Source organism: Conger conger, chromosome 6, assembly GCF_963514075.1.
Source record: "Conger conger chromosome 6, fConCon1.1, whole genome shotgun sequence".
Lineage (NCBI taxonomy): Eukaryota > Metazoa > Chordata > Actinopteri > Anguilliformes > Congridae > Conger > Conger conger.
The window spans coordinates 29794274-29802907 of NC_083765.1; the positions used below are offsets into that span (position 1 = coordinate 29794274).

The following is an 8634-nucleotide window of genomic DNA, read 5'->3' on the forward strand; positions in this document are numbered from 1 at the left end:
ATATGTACAGTATTTAGCAGAGACTGCTATTAGACTGGTCCCCAATGCTGCAGCTCACCTGGTCTTCAACCTGCATAAATCCACACATCAGCACACCACTTTTGAACTCCCTTCACAGTCCACTCACATTAGAGTTAAATCACACTGAATAGCACTGCCCCTTCCCGTCTTCAGACAACGATAACATCATACACTCCCAGCAGGCCTCTGCTCTCTGCTCCTCCTGCCAGCCGGCTGTCCCATCTCTTAGAGCCTGGCAGCCATTCCTCGTGGCCCCGGCTCTTCTCCGCCCTCATCCCCTGATTGCAGGACGACCTTCCCCAATCAATCAGCAAGGAAGGATTCAATGGCTCTTACAATGCTCTTCTGTTTAGACCACAAGCCTGTTTTGTGATTACTGTACAAACAAACCATTCTCTCCTTTTATCTTTTAAGTTTTGATAGAAGCACTTCCAGTATATGACTAACTTTGCTTATCTCTACCTTGAGTGAGGTTTGCGTACCATGTGATACGTCTCTGGTCGATTTGGGTAAAAGCATCGGCTAAACTACTACAGCAAACAAAATGTTTGCACAAGGTTACTGAGATGTATTGTCAATGTTATAACATTGCAGCAATACTGATGGAATTATGCATTAACTATAATGTTAATTCGATGGCAAAATGTTTACTAATGTAGGTAAACAATCTGCTTGACATCTGTCTCTTCTAGCCAACTGTGCCATTCTATCAGTATGCATCCATATCACTAAGAATACAGAATATTGGGGGTCATAAATATTTAATTATTGTAATATCTGGCATGATCCCAGTTGAAAGACAAATCCCCCAGGCAATAAACAGCAGTAACAATTTTATTTCATTTCAGTCAGAGTCTTCATCTCTGTACTCTACTTTCTCTGCAGTGTCCTAGAGTTTTGATAGCTGAGATCAACTACCATGGAATTGATTGAAGTGCGGTTTCTGATTTTTCAGTGGTAGTCTCATACAAAAATGATGTGAAATGGAAAGGACTGTATGCTTTGGATCAGTCAACTGATGACTACTCCAAATTATACAGCACTACTGGTAATCCTTTTTCTGCTGCTTCTCACCATTGGGTGAGGTTCAAGGGATGATTAAGCATATTGCCATATGATTCACTGAGTCTCCTCAAATGTTATGAAGGACATTGCAGACCACCATTTAGCCATTTAACTTGGCTTGACGTCTTCTTTGAAAGGGAGTGGACGAGATTACTATGAGTATTGCAGATCGAAGTATGAAAATGACAGTCCTTGGTATTTGCCCCATCCTGCTTTGACTGGTTTGCCTGCTTGTTTATAATATTGATTGATAATTATTAATATTATTATTGGATCCTTGATTGGTTATCCTGATCAATATTTAGCTACTTTTCAAAAAAAGCCTGGGCACACTGCTCAAGTGTATCGTTCTCTCTTCCGCTCGCTGACCACGACACAGAAACTCCACCACCTCAGGCCACTCCAGCATTCCAAGGCCCCACTGCTGCCAGGGAATGACATGCATGGAAACATCGCACGTCCGTGGGAATTTCAGGACTCGCAGTCAATTAGCAAGCAGCGTGACCGGCATGAGATGTACCATACATTCCCATCCAATGGCTGTCTGTAATATGGCAAGAACACCTAGATAACCATCGTAGAGACAGCAAGGATCTTACTTCAAATATCAAATCTGAATCAGTTTCCTGTTTTAAATATAGTTGTATACGTCTATGGTATTTTACCTTGTTCATATTATTGCTGACATGATCATTAAGTTATTTGAAAGAACAAATCATTTATTTCAAAAGGAAGACAAAAGTTAAGGTGGTCAATTAATTCTATGTTAAAGTACACATTCCATAAATCAAAATGAATAACAAAGGTTATTCTCCTTCAGGGAAGGTAGTCCCATTGTATTTGAAAGAGGGCTTCGCCAGTCTGTAATCTGGAGGCCTGACAGAAGAAGTCGCAGAATGGTAATAAAACAGTCCATTCCAATGTAAAAATAAGATTAATACACCTGCAGTCTACCAATCAAATAAACAGCTTAATGTTTTGCCCCTGTAACTTTAAGAGCTACATTTGAGTTGGGAGCAGAAATACAGCCACTGGCACTGCCTTTCATTTTCACAATAAAATGCAACAAACAAATTCAGGCCAGTAACAAAAACGCATGATAGCACGCCGTACATTTCACCGAAAGCCCTTCGCAGCTTATTTCTCTGGTTAGGACTGTTAGACCTGTGTGCAGTTAAACTGTGCTTCCAGCGGCAAGCAGAGGGGCATGATGTGTACAAGGTGGGGACAGAACGAACCTCAAGACGAAAAGGCAATTTTACTGTTCCCATTGCAAGAGGTTCACAGTAAACACTGACTTAAAAAAAAGAAGGAATTGAGTTTCATTACCTTGGCCAATTCAGTATATGAAATACAGTAAACTGTCCCAACTCTTTCCCTAGTGTCAGCGGGTTTGTCTCCATGGTAGACTATGGCTTTTAAGGCGTTGCAGAAAAGTATTTTTCTTAAGTTGCCGGAATATTCTGTCAGTTTTCAAATGTGCAGATGGCAGAGCGAAAGCATTTCTTACCCCGTGCACTTTTCATTAAAGTATGCCCTTGAATGACTCAAGTTCCTCACACTTTGAGGAGATAAGAGCTTCATTAGAGCCAATTCTAATTCTTTATTGGATCACTTGGCATAAAATCTTGCAACAAATACTGGCCGTCATAGCTTCGCTAATTTAGATGATATGCAATGGCCAATTTACCAGCAATGCTGAAAGCAAATAAAAAATGTTTATAGTGCATACACAATAGAATAGATTTATTTCAGCTGTCCAATAAATAATATTGCCTAAAAATATTTTTTTTGTCTCCTTGGTGTAACTCAATTGGTTGGTAAACAGTGAATAACAATGAATGTGAATGCTAAGCTATTTGCAGGCTATTCTGTGTGGTGATAAACCACTCAGAGAGCAAGGAAACACCAGAAAACTATTGGGGCACAGCACGTGCGTTGCAGCCCAACTGTTTTTCAATGCCATGTGTAATGAGAGGTACATCAACGTAATGCGCTGAGTATGACTTATTTAGTCATAACTCAGTGTCTCAGAGCAGACAGCAAAGGTAATTATACTTGGTCTATCTATTAGTGGCTGCACTATTGCACGAAATCCAGGTCACTAGCAACAGCGTACAAATCATAGCGGTGTTTTGTCCAGTAATGAAATACACAGAAATGTTATATGTCAGTTAGGTAACAGGTAGAAAGTTGGGCGCCATTAAGGTCAGGCTGGTAAACACCACTACATGCAATAGGTTTATTTTTATTTAATTTTATTTTCCAGGGCCACATGAAAAGAACTAATCAAGGGCCAAGTCCAACGAGTAAGCAAATGAGCTACCTTGTCTTCTTCTGCATCAATTCAAAAACCCAATATTCAAAAATATTGCCGGTGTGCTGTGCTGTCAATTCAAATTTAAGGGCAAAATACACAGACTAGGATTCTGAGACCCCAACAGGGTCTATGAGAAAAGGTATCGGACTGGAGACCTCACTAAGGAGTCCAGAGAGAGGAAATAAAGCAGAAGCTAAGGCATATTATCGATCTCTTTCATAAAGCTCTTCCATCGCAGACTTCTTTGGCTTCTTCTCTGGTCCTGCACGCAGTGCTTGAGGCTCACCTCCAGACTGTTTTTGATTCATACATCAAAATGTGGATAAAAGTAGTGCAGCTAAATTCACCAGCTAAATGTTCAGTCCCTGTGCAAAAAGAACCCTCCTAATGGGAGGGCTCTGTAACTGAACTGCCAGTGATGGGTCCACCGTACCCCTTGATCAGAGCAGAATCTCTGTAGTCACTGACCGTGTGGTCTGCCTCGTCTCCCAGGGCAACTCTTTCCCGGGACACAATGCAGCAGTGCAACTCGCTGTGTCCACATAACACCCCCCCTCCCCCACCCCAGAGCCAGGCAGGAAAGACAGTAGTTCAGATGCACAACTCATAGCCTCTCTGCCTACATCCCATTAGGACGAAAGAACAATTCACTGCAAATGTAGGAAAACTACATTAAGAGTTTTAGTCATTTTAGACACCGGTTTCCAGCTTGTTTGTGTTTCTCTAATCAGACATGATTTGTTTTTGTGATAGAAGGTTGCGACAGCTTTTTGCCCTCATGACCTTTAGAAAAAGAGCAACCGGTCGCAGCAGGAGGACCGACCACCCAGGGCATGCTGGGAAGCTACTGGTGGCCCGACAGCGTCATCTTTCCCCCTCCCTGGGGTCCTCCCTCACACGCCTGGATGCCAATCAAAGTTCAGGGCTAAATACAGCCCTGTCGACCCCCGCCACCCTTTCAGATTCCCGGTGCATCTCCCCTGCGCGGGAATAGAAGGAGGGCACCTAATCCCACCACACTAGAACTGTGTTGCTCTACGTCCTGTGTACACATTGCGTCAGTGGGCCGGCTGGCTTTGCTGCCAGCGGCTCCTAACAGGACTAATTGTCACATACTCAAATGGTCTTACTGGCAGGCAACTCAAGCCTCATTGGCAGAGGGCATGCCACATGATTACATTATGAGGCAACTTTCTATTCTGAGGAGCAAAATACATGAAGTTTGAAGGGTGATCAGACCAAGAGAGGATTCCATTACAAATCTAGGCTCGTAATTACACAGGGCTGCTCACGCATGCTCATGTTGGTTAGAGCTGTCCACAGCCTCTCCCCCAATAAGCTATCAATGGATGCATCAATCCATTGTGCCCATTAAACTAGCAGCCATATTTCCAACTCCTTTTGCCATCACCCTACTTCCAACCCAAGGGAAACTGATGTGTTGAAGCACCTCTTATTTTTCACTGTTTTGAACCCACCACATCAAAAGGTTTCCTTTATAATGCGGGCCAAAATTCCCCATGAGCCTAAAATATGGGCATCATTGACCACTTGGCCTATTACCTCAGTTTAAACTTACCTTTTTGCCACTTAAAGATTTGTGTGCGAGAAGACAGGAGAGAAATATGCATAAGGTGATACTGTCAGCTGTACTCTCACCTTTCCCCTCAGCAGAGCAATCGATGGGTCCTGCCCCAAATCCTCCCCACGATTGAACATTTGTTACTCTTGGGCTCCGTTCCAAGCCATTATTTGATGTTCCCCTGATAATTTCCTGCCCACTTCCCCTGTGGTTTTTGGAGCAGTGAATAAAATGGTTGCCATCTTGAGGGCCATCTCAGGCCATAATGTGAGTGATGGAGGATTCTGCGTGATGGCACGCCCTTCGCACCGTCGATACACCTATAGGCTTACATACCAGATTTCTGATGCAGGGTAATATAGACTGCCATATGCAGCAGTGTAATATCTGAAAATTAATAAAAAAATCAGATTAATGTGCCTGTGACGTAAATGTGTAGCAAATGCAAATATTTGTATACAAGCTGGCGACGCTGAATACAAGAGTTCCTTTATTAAGTATATATGCCTACCAGTTGCCGTCTAATGCATGTCCAAATAGAATCTATTGCAAATTGTAATTACAAAACTAATAACCATGCTTAATAACAGCAATGACCCAATGATCCAAAAGACAAAAATTACTGATAATAATTATGCAAGCAAGATGTATTTATTGGTTTGTATGTCTGAGAATGAAAACTGCGAATGAGATGGTTCGTGTGCAGGAAGACATAACCCAATGGTTAAGTTACCATCAAGGCCTGCAATTACAAAAGAATGTTGGAGAACACGGAGTAAAATCACGGATAAGTAGCCAAAGATTATTTCCGATGGGTTTAGGTTGCGTTTACGTTATTCAACAAAACTTGATTTAAAAAAATAAAAAACGAAATAAGTAACCAATCTTTCCACATAACAGATATATAGGAAAAGCCATATGAACTGAAATGTGAATAAAACTATGGGCTGCTATGTGCGCCGACAGACATTAGTACTTTTCGTTCAACAAAATAAAAACGCACAATAGCCTCCACTACGTGACACATCTTGAATTTATGTTAAATATTTCAATGTAACAGATTATCTGTAAAGCATATCGCCACTTTCTCGAGAACAGCGCACATAAGCATATATGTTTATATAAATATGAGCATGTATTTAATCATACTGACAGATGCAACATATGAATGTTCATGAGCTTTGTCTCGGTTGACCATGCCTTAGGCGCGGCACGTGTCAACCCCGTCCGCTCCTCAAAGCACGAGACAAAACCAGAGGCGATTTACCTCCACATTCGGAATTGAATACATTCACGTCATGCAGCGCGCAAAGCGCAGTATCGAAAGCAGATGTACACTGTATTACCACTAACGTGAAAACAGCGAAGTTCTTTTTGTTTGTTTGTGTGATCTCGAAATTTAACATTTCAGGAATAAATCTGAATTCTAAAATGAAATTGATAGCTATGTAAATGCAACTAGAACGCTAAAATAATAACTTAACGTTATCTAGTCTACATACAGCTAGCTACAACACATTATGTAGACTATGCTAGTCATTTAATAATGCCACAAAAGTCGCTGCCTAGTGTGTTGTGCCACATCCACAGCTCTGCTGTTTGTTACTTGGAATCTATCTAGCCAGCTAGCCATTTCGGCGACCGTGGCAATAATTAAATTACAATTATAGCATTCGAACATGATACTAATACATTCTCTAAATATATATATTAGAAATAGAAGTATTGGGAGCTAATGTAAGTTCTGTTAGCTAGCACTATCCTGAAAAAACTCTAAATACTGTTTTACAAGTATTCCTGTCAGCCATTCGTTATTAAAATATTTAGCTCGCTAGGAGCAGGTGCAATTCTTTGTTGCCAGATGTCAATAGTGAATATCGGCCGATGTTAGCTAAACCATAGCCACTAGGATATTAAAACAAATTGGCTTCCAAGCTACCGCTAGACAAAGAATAATGGGACATCACCAGAACAAGAGATTACAAGGCGCACCGACAATGGTGCGCTATCCTGGCACACTACAGTAATCTCTGTAAACCATAAAAAAGACCATAGATATAGCTAGCGTAACGACTAACGGTACACATTCCAACTTTAGAATGAACATACTCTTGCGTTGCAGTGAACTATTAAAATACTATCATTAAACCAGTATCGTAACATGTCCCACTCCCCTATGTGATCAAAAAAATCACACCCAAAGCTGAAAGGGAAAGTCGGTTGGTGGTTGTGTTATATCTAATCTTGTTCTGTGTAGTGCTACCGTTGCTAACATTAACTGGCCGGCAAAGATTTATTGGTGGAACAGTAACGTTTTCTAGCACAGCTAACGCTGACTCGCTATGACACAAGGATGGGTCGCATTGCTTGCTACTCCTAGCTGGCAGCCTGGCAAGCTATCAAGCTTGTCTTGCTGTTTAGCTGGCTATGCTAGCCAGCTAGTTGGTCAAATAGCTAGTCGTACCCAGGAATAGAGAAAAAAATTGGCAGATATATAGCCAATTAGCTATCACTGGGATGCATCCTGCACGTAATATTATTACCAGGCAATTCCAGGATAGACGAGATTGCTAGGCAGCTAGTTGCTAAGCTAGACAGTCAGCAATAACGGTAGTTGTACAGCAAGGAATGACTGCTCAACTCACCTTGTCCGATGACAGCTCGTTTATTCCAACAAAGCAAAAAGCTTGGACTATATCGTTCCACTGTTTATTTCCAGGGACACTGCCTTCTGTCTTTCCCGTTCTCAAATAGTCAAGTCCACCCGCTCTCTATGTGGTGAATCTGAATGACTCCACACGCTGCTGTCAGTATCTAGGAACCGCTTCCCCGTCTGCCGCTCCCTGCCAAATTATGACCCCTCCCACAGAATCCTAACCACAGAGAGGACAGGTGCTGAGTATGCGCGCGATGCGTGCAGCTTCGGAAAAAGGCCCTTGCAAAATTGTGAGCAGCGTGGTACTGCCATACAGTTACTCAGTTCTGTGGGTACATCGCTGTCAAACCCATAGATTCATAGCTACATCGCATGCGCAGTCTATTGTGTTGAATGAGAGAATTCAACCTGCGACCAGATTGAAGGAGGGATTATTTGGTGGGTTGCATTGCCAAATAGTGTTTCTTTAATTCAAGAAATAGAACAAGGAGATGACGCGCTGCTTAGCAAGTGCATTATTGGTTTCCGTGTATTCCATTATTGGAAACGCTAACCGTTTATTATATGTCGTATAATGCACTGTGCATCAAAAAGGCTGTGTCAGACAATGAAGCGAAGAGGATATGCCGATTCAAAACATCCTGGATCCGTTGTACATAATAATAATAATAATAATAATAATAATAATAATAATAATAATAATACACCGGGATGCATTTTAAAACGTTTAGCTATGGTTGTATTTATTAGCCTACCCTAGTACAGTATGTAGCCTTTTAGACCGACATTTCCGCCAGTTTTAAACATAATGTTTCCCATTTTATGACCCCAAGTGTATATTACCGCAGGCTATATTCAACGAATCCGATTCAGCCTAACTATTCTTCGACTTCAACATTATATCCTCAGTTTGGTCCAGCCAACATATGGCGTTTCAGTGAAAGTACAGGAGTATTTTTAAAGCATGAGTCGAATTCGGGCTTTCCACAG

General features: G+C 41.6%; 1 protein-coding gene across 2 annotated transcripts in view; it reads right to left on the reverse strand.

The window, feature by feature from the left end:
- Window positions 1-7848, reverse strand: part of ctnna2 (catenin (cadherin-associated protein), alpha 2) — a 390077-nt gene extending 382229 nt beyond the window's left edge. Inside the window, exon 1 of one of the 2 annotated variants that reach the window (XM_061245031.1) lies at window positions 7634-7846. The gene's annotated coding sequence lies outside the window, so the exon portion shown is untranslated. Of the gene's footprint in view, window positions 1-7633 lie in introns of both variants that reach the window. The other variant, XM_061245032.1, reaches the window with a different exon arrangement.
- Between the last annotated feature and the right edge of the window lie 786 nt (window positions 7849-8634).